We start from the raw sequence: 14,257 nt of genomic DNA, 5'->3' as shown, positions 1-14,257 counted from the left end.
GCACCACCCCATTACAGCAGAAACCATGTGCCGACTGCCTTCCTTAGAAAATCCCAACCCACACACACCTCTGCGGGGTCTAAAATCCCGGGCCTCACACTGTCAGTATTGTCAAATATCTGTGCACTCACACTCCTCACATGATCCAAAATCCCCACCCCCACACTCCCAGAAAAGTCAATAATACCAGACCACACACTCACACTGTTGTTAAAAATCACCACCCCCTTCTCCCAAAGCAGTCAAAAACCCCACCCTCACACTCCCAGAAATGTCAAAAATCACCACCCCCACACTCCTGAATTGTTAACATCCCCCCCACCCCAACACACACACTCACACTCCAGATATTGTCAATACTCCCCCACACTCCTGGAATTGTCAAAAATCCCCACCCCCTTTCTTGAGAATTGTCAGAAACCCTCAAATCCTTACTCCCACACCCTTGAATTGTCAACATCCACCCCCCCACCACACACACACACACACACACACACACACACACACACACTCCTAGAATTGTCAGAAATCCCCACCCCACCCCGTCCTGGGATTGTCAAAAATCCCTGTCCATATACTCCCAGCATTTTTTGGAACCAGGAATATTTACTCAACCCTTGCTCCGAGGCTGTTTTTATTTTGAGGAGTGAGTCATTTGTGAGGAACTTTATTTGTTAGCATCTAGTTACGATTTAGAAATCAGCTCAGCACAGGAACATGGAGATAAGAAACCAGAGCAACACACACCAATGCCAGAAGAACTGAGCAGGACAAACGGAGTCTATGGAGGGGAATAAATAGTCGATGTCTCAGGCCCAAGACTCCTCATCAGGACCGGAAAGAAAGGGGGAAGAAGTCTGAGTCAGATTGAGGGGAGAGGAAGGCGGTCAACCAGGAAGGTGAGAGTTGAATCCAGGTGGGTGTGGGAGGTGAGATGAAGTAAGAAGCTGGGAGGTGATAGGTGGGAAGGGTAAGGCCCTGGAGAAGAAGGAATCTGATTGGAGAGGGGAGTGGGCCATCGGAGAAAGGAAAAGAGTGGCACCAGGGGAAGGTGATACACAGGTGAGGAGAAGAGTTTAAGAGACTAGAGTGGGGAATTGAACAAGAGGGAAGGAGGAGGAGGAGAAAAATCACCAGAAGTTGGAGAAATCGATGTTCATGCCATCAGGTTGGAGGCAATCTAAGTCCCAAGTTCAAGGTACACTTATTATCAAAGTATGTTTAAAACTTTGGGATTCATCTCCTTACAGGCAGCCACAAAATGAAGAAACCCCAAGAGAACCCATTAAAAAAGGCCGTCAAACACCCAATGTGCAGACAGAAAACAAAATTGTGGAAACAGTAAAAGTAAGCAGATAGCATTCAGAACTGGAGTTTTATGAAAGACACAAAGACATGCAACAGGAGCAGACCACAGCCCCAGTTCAGCGCAGAGCCGAGTAAACATTGTGGAGGAGTGAGCAGATCCAGGTAGAACTGGCCTGTCCCTCACCCCTGGTCCCGACCCCTGACCTTTTCAATCTGGCCTGGCGCTTAAATCATCCAAACATCGGTCTCTCTTCGCTCTCAGGCCCTGGACCCTGCTGCCACAATTCAACCCGTACCTGAAGTTTCCAATTCAGCTGGGCGCTCAAATCGGTCAGGCATCGGGACCCACCTCACTCTCACTGCCATACCTCGTCTTCACCGCCTCCCGCCTCCGCTCACCCAGCCTCGCCTCTAAATGCCTCTCCATTGTTAGCGGTGGTTGTTAACAAGGTGTTTAGTCATTTTCTTAGTTTTGTATTTTGCTGCTGATAAGTAGCCGTTGGGCATCACCAGGGTCTTCTTAAACTGGAAGTCTAACCCAGTTTAGACTTTGAGGAACTTGAGGTGTTGCTCCTCCAACAAGGAGGTGGCCTCATTGTGCCAGAAGAGGAGGCCACGGACCAACATGTCAGAATGGGAATGGGGACGGGAATTAAAATGGTTGGCCACTTGGGAATTCTGCTTTTTGCGATGGAGCAGAAGTGCTTGATGGAGCTGTCCCCCAATCTACGTTGGGCCTCACCACTGTTGAGGGGGCCTCATCGGGAGTACTGGATACAATTAGACAATAGACGACAGACAAACCCAACAGACTCACAGGTGAAGAGTTGCCTCGCCAGGAAGGACCATGAGTGGAAGGGAGGGAGGAGGAGGACGGGTAGGTGCAGCGCTTTGACCACTTGCAGGGTTAATTGCCAGGAAGGAGATCTGTGGGGAGAGACAAAATGGAAAAGGGAATCGCGGAGGGAGCGATCCCTGTAGAAAGCGGCGAGGGGGGGTGGGGGTGGTAAAGTTGTGTTTGTTCAGTGCGGTTGCCACAGGTGGCTTTACAATTTGCCGCTCTTTACCCACAATTGGTGAGACAGCATAAGAAAATACAATTAGAAAAATCTGTTTGGATTGTCTGTTGTCTATTGTATCCGATGCTTGTAACCGAGGATACTTGTATCTTCTATTTTAAAGCATTGGTACTCTGTCTGTGAACACTACAGCACAGAACAGGCCCTTGAGCCCACAATGTTGTCCTGACGTTTAACCTGCTGGAAGATTAACCTAATGCTTCGCTCTTACATAGCCGCCCATTTTCTTTCCTTTCAGTTTAGATAGGCAATATCACAGTGACACCAAGTGGACTGGTATGGTGTAGCCTGGTGAGGGTTCTTGGTGCACTGAATGATTGAACATGGGCTCACGATTGTTGGCAGCATTTCTAAGAGCTTGTGCCAGGAGTCACAGCAAGAGCAATTCAGCCTCTTGATTTGGGCAGCTCATTTAATCGCTGTGCCAGGCAGCGTACTTCACTTGCGACTTGGTCAGCACTGTACGTTCCCTGTTGGTTGATTTGTGACTCCGGACCACTTACCCCAAACTCAGGGCCCTGCACCAAGTGGCAAAACGCCGGAGCCTGCACAGCTTTGGAGAAGGTCCCAGCGGATTGGTACCAAGTCTAAACACACAATCTGCGAACAAAAATAATACCTTAATAATTAAAGAAAATATGGAAATACTTCCATCACTACATCCCTCTCAACCCCATTTTTATGCCTTCTCACTGCAACCTTAATTTGTGGTATAAAAGTCTATTCTGGTTGACAAGTGGTGCACTGCAGGGATCGGTATTGGTACCGTTTCTTTTCACGTTATATGTCAACAATTTGGATGACGGAACTGATGCTTTGTAGCCAAGTTTCCAGACAATACAAAGTGGAGAGGCAGGCGGTATTGAAGAAGCAGGGAGTCTAGAGAAGAACTTGGACAGATTAGGAGAATGGGCAGAGAAACGGCAGATGGAATACAAAGGAATGCATGGTCATACACTTTGGCAGAAGGAATAAAGGTGTAGACTATTTTCTAAATAGGGAGAACATTTTTTAAAAAATCAAAGGTGCAAAGGGACTTGGGAGACCTCGTGCAGGATGTTCTAAAGACTAACTTGCAGTTTGAGTTGATGGTAAGGAAGGCAGATGCAACGTTAACATTCATTTCGAGAGGACTAGAATATAAGAGCAAGGATGCTGAGGCTTTATAAGGCATTGGTCAGACTGCTTTTTGAGTACTCTGAGCAGTTCTGGGCCTTTATCTATGGAAAGATGTGCTTATCTATGAAAAGATATGTTGGCATTGAAGAGGGTCCAGGAGAGACTCACTAGAATGATTCCAGGAATAAAAGGGTAAATGTACAAGGCGTATTCATGGCTCCAGGCCTGTGCTTGCTGGAGCTTAGAAGAATGAAACCTATTGAATATTGAAAGCCCTAAACAGAGTGGATGTGGAAAGATGGTTACTTATACAAACAAAAGAAAATCAGCAGCTGCTGAAATCCAAGCAACACACACAAAATGCTGGAGGAACTCAGCAGACCAGGCAGCTTCTATGGAAAAGAGTAAACAGTTGATGTTTTGGGCCAAGACTCTTCAGCAGGACTGATCAAGATTTTGAAGACAGAGTTTCACAGCAGAGCCTCTGAGTTGAGTTTCTCTGGCAGAGCAGCAATGGCTGGAATTTCTGGAAGCAATTCAGAAGGCACAGGATATATACATCCCAGAGAGGAAAAAGCATTCTAAAAGCATGGTGACATAACCATGGCTAACAAGGGAAGACAAAGCCAAAATATAGCCAAAGAGAGGGCATATAATAGAGCAAAAATTAGTTGCAAGTTAGAGGATTGGAAACTTTTAAAAACCAGCAGAAGGCAACTAAAAAACTCGTCAAGAAGGTAAAGATAGAATATGAAAGTAAGCTAGTCAATAATATTAAAGGGGATACCAAAAGTTTCTTTAGATACATAAAGTGTAAAAGGGAGGCGAGAGTGGATATCAGACTGCTGGAAAATGATACTGGACATGTAGTAACGGGGACAAGGAAATGGCAGATGAACTGAATAAATATTTTACATCAGTCTTCACTGTGGAAGACACTAGCAGTATGGTGGAAGCTCCAGCATGTCAGGGGTCATGAAGTGTGTGAAGTTACCATTACCAGGGAGAAGGTTAGAAACATAGAAACATAGAAAACCTACAGCACAATACAGGTCCTTTGGCCCACAATGCTGTGCCGAACATGTACTTACTTTAGAAATTACCTAGAGTTACCCATAGCCCTCTATTTTTCTAAGCACCATGTACCTATCCAAAAGTCTCTTAAAAGACTCTATTGTATCTGCCTCTATCACCATTGCTGGAAGCCCATTCCACGCACTCACCGTTCTTTGTAAAAAACTTATTCCTGACATCTCCTCTGTACCTATTTCCAAGCACCTTAAAACTGTGCCCTCTCATGTTAACCATATCAGCCCTGGGAAAAAGCCTCTGACTATCCACACGATCAATACCTCGCATCATCTTATACACCTCTATCAGGTCACCCCTCATCCTCCGTCGCTCCAAGGAGAAAAGGCCGAGTTCACTCAACCTATTCTCATAAGGCATGCTCCCCAATCCAGGCAACATCCTTGTAAATCTCCTCTGCACCCTTTCTATGGTTTCCACATCTTTCCTGTAGTGAGGTCACCAGAACTGAGCACAGTACTCCAAGTGGGGTCTGACCAGGGTCCTAGGTAACTGTAACATTACCTCTCGACACTTAAACTCACTCCCACAGTTGATGAAGCCGAATGCACCATATGCCTTATTAACCACAGAGTCAACCTGTGCAGCAGCTTTGAGTGTCCTATGGACTCGGACCACAAGATCCCTCTGATCCTCCACACTGCCAAGAGTCTTAACATTAATATTATATTCTGCCATCATATTTGACCTAACAAAATGAACCACCTCACACTTATCTGGGTTGAGCTTCATCTGCCACTTCTCAGCCCAGTTTTGCATCCTATCGATATCCCACTGGAAACTCTTCAGCCCTCCACACTATCCACAACACCTTTGTGTCATCAGCAAATTTACTAACCCATCCTTCCACTTACTCATCCAGGTCATTTATAAAAATGATGAAGAGAAGGGGTTCCAGAACAGATCCCTGAGACACACCACTGGTGACCGACCTCCATGCAGAATATGACCCATCTACAGTCACTCTTTGCCTTCTGTGAGCAAGCCAATTCTGGATCCACAAAGCAATGTCCCCTTGGATCCCATTCCTCCAGACTTTCTCATAAGCCTGGCATGGGGTACCTTATCAAATGCCTTGCTGAAATCCATATACACTACATCTACTGCTCTGCCTTTGTCAATGTGTTTAGTCACATCCTCAAAAAATTCAATCAGGCTCGTAAGACACGACCTGCCTTTGACAAAGCCATACTGACCATTCCTAATCATATTATGCCTCTCCAAATGTTCATAAATCCTACCTCTCAGGATCTTTTCCATCAACTTACCAACCACTGAGGTAAGACTCACTGGTCTATAATTTCCTGGGCTATCTCTACTCCCTTTCTTGAATAAAGGAACAACATCTGCAACACTCCAGTCCTTTGGAATCTCTTCCATCCCCATTCATGATGCAAAGATCATTGCCAGAGGCTCAGCAATCTCCTCCCTCGCCTCCCACAGTAGCCTGGGGTACATCTCATCCAGTCCCGGAGACCTATCCAACTTGATGCTTTCCAAAAACTCCAGCACATCCTCTTTCTTAATGTCTCTATGCTCAAGAATTTCAATCCGCTGTAAGTCATCCCAATGATTGCCAAGATCCATTTCTGCTGTGAATACTGAAACAAAGTATTCGTTAAGTATCTCTGCTATCTCCTCCGGTTCCATACACACTTTTCCACTGTCACAGTTGATTGGTCCTATTCGCTCACATCTTATCCTCCTGCTCTTCACATACTTGTAGAATACCTTGAGGTTTTCCTTAATCCTGTCCGCCAAGGCCTTCTCATAGCCCATTCTGGCTCTCCTTATTTCATTCTAATGTTCCTTCCTGCTAGCCTTATAATCTTCTAGATCTCTATCATTACCTAGTTTTTTGAACCTTTCATAAGCTCTTCTTTCCTTCTTGACTAGATTTACAACAGCCTTTGTATGCCATGGTTCCTGTAGCCTACCATCCTTTTCCTGTTTCATTGGAACATACCTATGCAGAACGCTACACAAATATCCCCTGAACATTTGCCACATTTCTGCCATACATTTCCCTGTCTTGTCTGTTCCTATCCCTCTCCAATGCTATGGTAAAGGAGATAGAATTGTGATCACTATCTCCAAAATGCTCTCCCACTGAGAGACCTGACACCTGACCAGGTTCATTTCCCAATACCAAATCAAGTATAGCCTTTCCTCTTGTCGGCTTATCTACATATTGTGTCAAGAAACCTTCCTGAACACACCTAACAAACCGCACTCTATCTAAACCCCCCACTGTAGGGACATGCCAATCAATATTTGGGAAATTGAAATCTCACACCATGACAACCCTGTTATTATTACACCTTTTCAGAAACTATCTCCCTATCTGCTCCTCCACGTTCGTTACTATTGGGTGGTCTATATAAAACACCCAGTAGAGTTTTTGACCCCTTCCTGTTTCTGATCAACTGTGCCATGTCCCCACCTCTTTTGCCCCCTTCCCTGTCCTTTCTGAAACATCTATTGCCTGGAAGTCTAAGTAACCATTCCTGCCCCTGAACCATCCAAGTCCCTGTAATGGCCACAACATCATAGATCCAAGTACTGATCCACACTCTAAGCTCATCCGCTTTATTCATGATGCTTCTTGCATTAAAATAGACACATCTCAAGCCATCGGTCTGAGCGTATCCCTTCTCTATCACCTGCCTATCCTCCCTCTCGCACTGCCTCCAAGCTTTCTCTATTTGTGAGCCAACAGCCCCTTCCTCCATCTCTTCAGTTCAGTTCCCACCCCCCAGCAATTCTAGTTTAAACTCTCCCCAATAGCCTTAGCAAACCTTCCCACAAGGATAGTGGTCCCCTTTGGATTCAAGTGCAACCCATCCTTTTTGTACAGGTCACACCTGCCCCAGTATAGGTCCCAATGATCCAGAAATCTGAATCGCTGTCTCCTACTCCAATCCCTCAGCCACGCATTTATCCTCCACCTCATTCTATTCCTATACTCACCGTCACGTGGCACAGGCAGTAATCCGGAGATTACTACCTTAGAGGTCCTGCTTCTCAACTTCCCTCCTTTTTTTTGTAATTTATTTTTTATTGAATTTCATCATCAAACATTTCCATAAGATATATTTCACATACTGTACATATATATCATATTTGTCACAAATCTCCATATAATATTTATCTGAGGTATACACATAGAAAGGAGAGGAAAGAAAGAACAATCGAAAGAAGAAAACTACATACAGAGTAGGGAGTAATCTTTTTTTTTACAACATATTCATTGACTTGTGAGAATAAAATCAGGCCTATGAGGTGTTATGTAGTTAAACCATTTTTTCCAGTATGAATAAAATTGTTCCAACTTATGATTAACAGATGCTGTTATCTTTTCCATTTTGTAAACGTCCATTGTAATCTCAACTTCCTTCCTAGCTCCCTGTAGTCTGTTTTCAAGACCTCCTCTCTTTTCCTACCTACGTCGTTGGTACCATATCTACCACAACCTCTAGCTGTTCACTTTCTCACTTCAGGATATCATGGACATGACCAGAAACATCCCAGACCCTGGCACCTGGGAGGCAAACTACCATCCACGTTTCTTTCCTGCATCCACAGAATCATCTTTCTGACCCTCTAATTATAGAGTCCCCTATTACGGCTGCCTTCTTCCTTTCCTCACCCTTCTGAGCCACAGAGTCAGACTTTGGGGAAGTACTGTTGCTTTCTCCAGGTAGGCCGCTCCCGCCCCCCCCCCCCCCAGCAGTACTCAAACAGGAGTACTTATTGTTAAGGCAGACAGCCACAGGGGTACTCTCTAGTATCTGCCTCTTGCCCTTCCCTCTCCTGACTGTTACCCATTTATCTGTCTCTCGAGGCCCCGGTGTGACTACTTGCCTATCGCTCCTGTCGTTCACCTCCTCACTCTCCCTGACCAGATGAAGGTCATCGAGCTGCAGCTCCAGTTCCCTAATGTGGTCCCTAAGGAGCTGCAACTCGACGCACCTGGCGGAGATGTGGCAGTCCGAGAGGCTGGGAGTCTCCCGGACTTCCCACATCTGACACCCAGTACAGAACACCATCCTCACAGACGTACTTCCTGCTTCTATTCTTCACAGGTAACCTACCTCGCCTTGACCCGTTATCGCCGAAGTCCCGTTGAACCAAAGCCCTCCTACTCTGGCTCCCTCTACGCTACACCCACTCTGTAAAACTGTCTCCTTTTAAACTTCGCGCCGGTCTAACTCGCTGACGTCCACATGCTTGCACAATCGTCCCTCCATCAAACTGCAGAAGAAAAATCTGTCTCCTTTTAAATTCTTCGTGCTGGTCTAACTAGCTGACGTTCATGCGCTTGCACAGTCGTCCCTCCATCAAACTGCAGAAGAAAAATCTGTCTCCTTTTAAATTCTTCGTGCTGGTCTAACTCGCTGACGTTCATGCGCTTGCACAGTCGTCCCTCGATCTCAGGAAACTGAAACATCTGAAGGTAGATAAGTCACCAGGACCAGATGGTCTACACCTCAGGGTTCTGAAAGAGGTAGCTGAAGAGATTGTGAAGGCATTAGTAATGATCTTTCAAGAATCACTAGATTCTGGATTGGTTCTGCAAGGCTGCAAAATTGCAAATATCACTCCACTGTTCAAGAAGGGAGAGAATTGAATTGAATCGAATTGACATTGTTTCTTACATCCTTCACATATTTGAGTAAAAATCTTTACGTTACATTTCTGTCTGAATGTCCAATATGCAAACTATAGTAATTTGTAATAAATAGAATGTATAATATGATGTACAACAGAACAGTCAATATAGCTTAAAAATACAATTGTGTCAGTGTAAATTAAATGGTCTGATGGCCTGGTGGAAGAAGCTGTCCCGGAGCCTGTTGGTCCTGGCTTTTATGTTGCGGTACCGTTTCCCGGATGGTAGCAGCTGGAACAGTTTGTGGTTGGGGTGATTCAGGTCCCCAATGATCCTTCGGGCCCTTTTTACGCACCTGTCACTGTAAATGTCCTGAATAGTGGGAAGTTCACATTTACAGATACACTGAGCTGTCCACACCACTCTCTGCAGAGTCCTGCAATTGAGGGAAGTACTGTTCCCATACCAGGCAGTGATGCAGCCAGTCAGGATGCTCTCAATTGTGCCCCTGTGGAAAGTCCTTAGGATTTGGGGACTCATACCAAACTTCTTCAACTGTCTGAGGTGAAAGAGGCACTGTTGTGCTTTTTGCACCACACAGCCGGTATGTTCAGACCAAGTGAGGTCCTCGATGATGGGTATATCAAGGAACTTAAAGCTGTTCATCCTCTCAACCCCAGATCCATTGATGTCAATAGGGGTTAGCCCATCTCCATTTCTCCTGTAGTCCACAACCAGCTCCTTTGTTTTTGCGACATTGAGGGAGAGGTTGTTTTCTTGAAACCACTGTGTTAAGTGATGACTTCTTCTCTGTAGGCTGCCTCGTTATTATTTGAGATTAGGCCAATCAGTGTAGCAGGTCAATTTAATTAGCAGATTGGAGCTCTGTGTGGTGACACAGTCATCAGTGTACAGAGAGTAAGGGAGGGGGCTTAGGACACAGCCTTGGGGGCTCCTGTGTTGTGGGTCAGAGGGGAGGAGGTGAGGGAGCCCACTCTTAACACCTGCCAGTGATCTAACAGGAGGTCCAGGATTCACAAGGCAGGGTGAAGGCCAAGGTCTCTGAGCTTCTTGTCAAGTCTGGAGGAAGTGATGGTGTTGAATGCTGAGCTGTAGTCCAAGAACAACATTCTCACATAAGCATCCCTCCTCTCCAGTTGCGTAAGGACGTTGTGTGGAGCTGTGGCTATCGCATCATCTGTCGATCAGTGCATTCTACACTGGGAGAGGGAGAGATTAAAAATATCTGTAAATACACCAGCCAGTTGTGCATTGCACACTCTGAATACTCTCCCTGAGTTGCCGTCCAGTCCCACTGCCTTGCGGCTGTCCACTCGTCGGAAACACCGCGTACTTCAGCCTCAGAGATGACCAAGGTGCAGGTGGCATCGAGGGCTCAGTGTTGGCGACATCAGACCGAGCGTAAAAAAGATTTAGCTCATCTGGAAGAGAGGCAGCGATGTTGGCAGCACCACTGTGTTTAGCTTTGAAGTCTGCAAAGGTGTGTAGACCTTGCCATTATCTGTATGTGTTGTTGTTGGAGAGTTGGGGCTGGATCTTGTCCCTGTGTCATCGTTTCACTGCCTTGAAAAGAAATTATCAGCCAGTTAGTCTGACCTCAGTGGTTGGGAAGATGTTGGAATCAATTGTTAAGGATGAGGTTTTGATGTACTTGATAAAATAGGTGTAGTCAGCATGGTTTCCTCAAGGGAAAATCTTGCCTGACAAATCTGTTTGAATTCCTTGAAGACATGACATGCAGGATAGACAAAGGAGAATCGGTTGATGTTGTGTACTTGGATTTTCAGAAGACCTTTGACAAGGTGTACACGTGAGGCTGCTTAACCAGCTACGAGCCCATGGTATTACAGGAAAGATTCTAGCATGGATGGCAGGAGGCAAAGATGAGAATAAAGGGAGCCTCCTCTGGTTGGCTGCCGGTGGCTAATGGTACTCCACTGGGGTCTGTGTTGGGACCGATTCTTTTTTATGTTATATGTCAATGATTAGGATGATGGAATTGATGGCTTTGTTGCAAAGATTGCAGATGATATGAAGATAGGAGGAGGGGCAGGTAGTTTTGAGGAAGCAGAGAGGTTGCAGAAGGACTTAGACAGAGTAGGAGAATGAGCAAAGAAGTGGCAGATGGAATACTGTGTTAGGAAGTGTGTGGTCATGCACTTTCATAGAAGAAACAAAAGGGTGGACTGTTTTCTAAATGGAGAGAAAATACATAAAAACCGAGGCACAGAGGGATTTGGGAGTGTTTGTGCAGGATTCCCTAACTGTTAGTATGCAGGTTGAGTCTGTGGTGAGGAAGGTAATCGCAATGTTAGCAATCATTTCAAGAGGACTAGTATATAAAAGCAAGGATGTAACGTTGAGACTTTATAAAGCACTGGTGAGGCCCCACTTGGAGAATTGTGAGCAGTTTTGGGACTCCTATCTTAGAAAGGATGTGCTGAAACTGGAGAGGGTTCAAAGGAGTTTAATGGAAATGATTCCAGGATTAAACGGCTTGTCATATGAAGAGCGTTTGACGGCTCTGGGCCTGTATTCACCGGAATTCAGAAGAATGAGGGGGGAACCTCATTGAAACCTATCAAATGATGAAAGGCCTTGATAGAGTGGATGTGGAGAGGATATTTTCTATGGTGGGAGTGTCTAAAACCAGAGGACACAGCTTCAGAATGGAGGCACGTCCTTTAGCCAGAGAATGGTAAATCTATGGAATTCATTGCCACAGGCAGCTGTGGGGGCCAAGTCTTTATGTATTTTTAAGACAGATTGGTAGATTCTTGATTGGTTAGGGCATGAAGGGATACAGGGAGAAGGCATGAGATTACGGCTGAGAGGAAAATTGGATTAGCCATGTGAAATGGCACAGTCTTGATGGGCCAAATGGGCAAATCTACTCCCATATCTTACGGTTTTATGGTCTAATAGGGTTTACCCCATCTCCTCAAGGGCATTGGGAAAGAGCAATGCCCACTTGTAACCCAAGATTTGAAAAAAATTAATAAATATATTTGCTTAACAGGAGTATAAAGTTTGATAAAGTATTGCATAATATGCAGAAAAATGTATCAAATCAGAAGATGAATGGATCAATCCAATCTGTACTTCTCAAGAAAGCTGTAATTCTAAAGTACAACATTGGCAAAATCACACAGACGTAGAAATCTCAACAGGTTTAGGAGCTGCCTGAGGTGATGGAGCCATGGTGACAGTGACAGACCAACTCTGCAGAGTAATTTTACAGTAGGGTTTTTGTCAGAGCGGAAAATGTACTGTTGCATTTGCAGGCTGTATGAATGCCACGTCATCTCCACCTTGTTTAACATTGTTTGCCTTTTGTTTTTCTGAATCTAGATCTCAAAGATACTGGCAGCAGATAATTCTCAGGCTCTCTGACCATACTTTTTTTTTGTGCTCCCCGGTGTCATCTGATGATTAGACAGTCTAAAAACAAAAGCAACGGCATTGAGTTCAAAGGTGATGCAACTGTTACAGGAGTCTGTATGTCACTTTCTCACACCCAGGCTTCATGGTTAAACTGCAGAGGTGCGAAACCAAAGAAACCTTGAGGAGATATTCTTACACTTTCTGTCAAACCTCAAGCCATCCTGAAAACATTCTCTTAAAACCACTGGTACATTGCAGGTTCAACGTTAAAGTAATGGCCCAACCAGGAAGCAAATTAGCCTTAAGAAAGTAAAACAATCCAAGTACACAAAGCATCTCCTTACTGAACCTGTTGTTCCTTTACAAAAATACACAACTATACAGAGCGTCGCTCTCCCATTTCCTTACTGAGTCTGTTGCTCTTTTACAGAATTACATAAGCATACAGATCATCACTCTCCCATCTCCTTACTGAGCCTGTTGTTACTTTTTAGAAACCCATCACTGGACAGGTATTTGCTACAGGATTGCACGCAGTGTACTAAACTTGGCCTATGTTTAGGTGCATACTTTGAGACAGATTGTTCATGGTATTTATTTATTGAGATACAACACAGAACAGGCCCTTCCGGCCTTATGAGCCGTACTGCCCAGCGACCCCCAATTTAACCCTGGCCTAATCATGGGACAATTTACAATGACCAATTAACCTATCAGTACACCTCTGGACTGTGACAGGAAACTGGAGCACCCTTGGAAAACACACACATTCTACGAGGAGGACATACAGACTCCTTAATTGAACTCCGAATTCCGCTGGCCTGAGCCGTAATAGAGTCATGCCAACTGCTACTCCACCGTGGTGCCCATGTTCCCATCTTGTTTTCACCTTTCACAATATTCAAGGATCAAAGAGCAACTTTATTCACCATGCGCGTTTGCAGTTACAGGAATTTGCTGTGGAGTGTAGGACAGGGTGTCACGTGCAACAAAAACGACAACATTCAACAATTATAACAAATAAATAATTTGATAAAACATAAAGTTAGAGGTTAAAGAACATATATGGAATAAAATGTGCATAAATAGCAGCATGTATTTACATTGTAAACAGCTTTATTAAAAGTAGTTTAATGCAAATACAGTATTTAATCAAGCAATCAGGTGACAGCAACTTAATGCATAAAAGCACGCAGACATGATCAAAAGGTATGTTTTTGTTCAGACCAAACAGCAGAATGGGGAAGACATGTGGTTTAAGTGACCTTGACAGTGGAATGATTGTTGGTGCTAGACTGGGTGGTTTGAGTATCTTATCTTTCTGGTAAGATGGCAGCAGGCTCGGGTGCAGCAGCCACTCTGGGTCTAACTAAAGGTGTAATTGCTCATCCTTTTTGCCTTTCTAATGGTCAGAAGACATGCAGGTCTACTCCATCAGTGAGCTGCTTGACAGCCATGAGCTGGATTTATTGTGTACTGTTTTGTCGTCACCTTGACTTGTTGCATACCCTTGTTGTGTCGAGTCGGTGTGCAGTGTGAGTGATTGTCTTGGATGGTTTTCTTGTGGTCGCAAGACCCTGCTGGACATTGGTCACTTGGAATACTGCAAGTCCCATTCGTTGGCAAGACCAACAGCAGGGCAGCT

At 44.9% G+C, this 14,257-nt stretch overlaps 1 protein-coding gene across 2 annotated transcripts in view; it reads left to right on the top strand.

Annotated features, from left to right (window-relative positions):
- Positions 1 to 746: 746 nt before the first annotated feature.
- Positions 747 to 14,257, top strand: part of LOC134359652 (interferon gamma receptor 1-like) — a 91,061-nt gene continuing 77,550 nt past the window's right edge. The window contains exon 1 of one of the 2 annotated variants that reach the window (XM_063073152.1): positions 747 to 899. The gene's annotated coding sequence lies outside the window, so the exon portion shown is untranslated. Of the gene's footprint in view, positions 900 to 1,173; positions 1,199 to 14,257 lie in introns of those variants that run through there. The other variant, XM_063073157.1, reaches the window with a different exon arrangement.

The sequence above is a fragment of the Mobula hypostoma genome, chromosome 2 (assembly GCF_963921235.1).
Source record: "Mobula hypostoma chromosome 2, sMobHyp1.1, whole genome shotgun sequence".
Lineage (NCBI taxonomy): Eukaryota > Metazoa > Chordata > Chondrichthyes > Myliobatiformes > Myliobatidae > Mobula > Mobula hypostoma.
The sequence above is the reverse complement of the archived record's forward strand: the minus strand, read 5'-3'. Positions and strand labels throughout refer to the sequence as shown.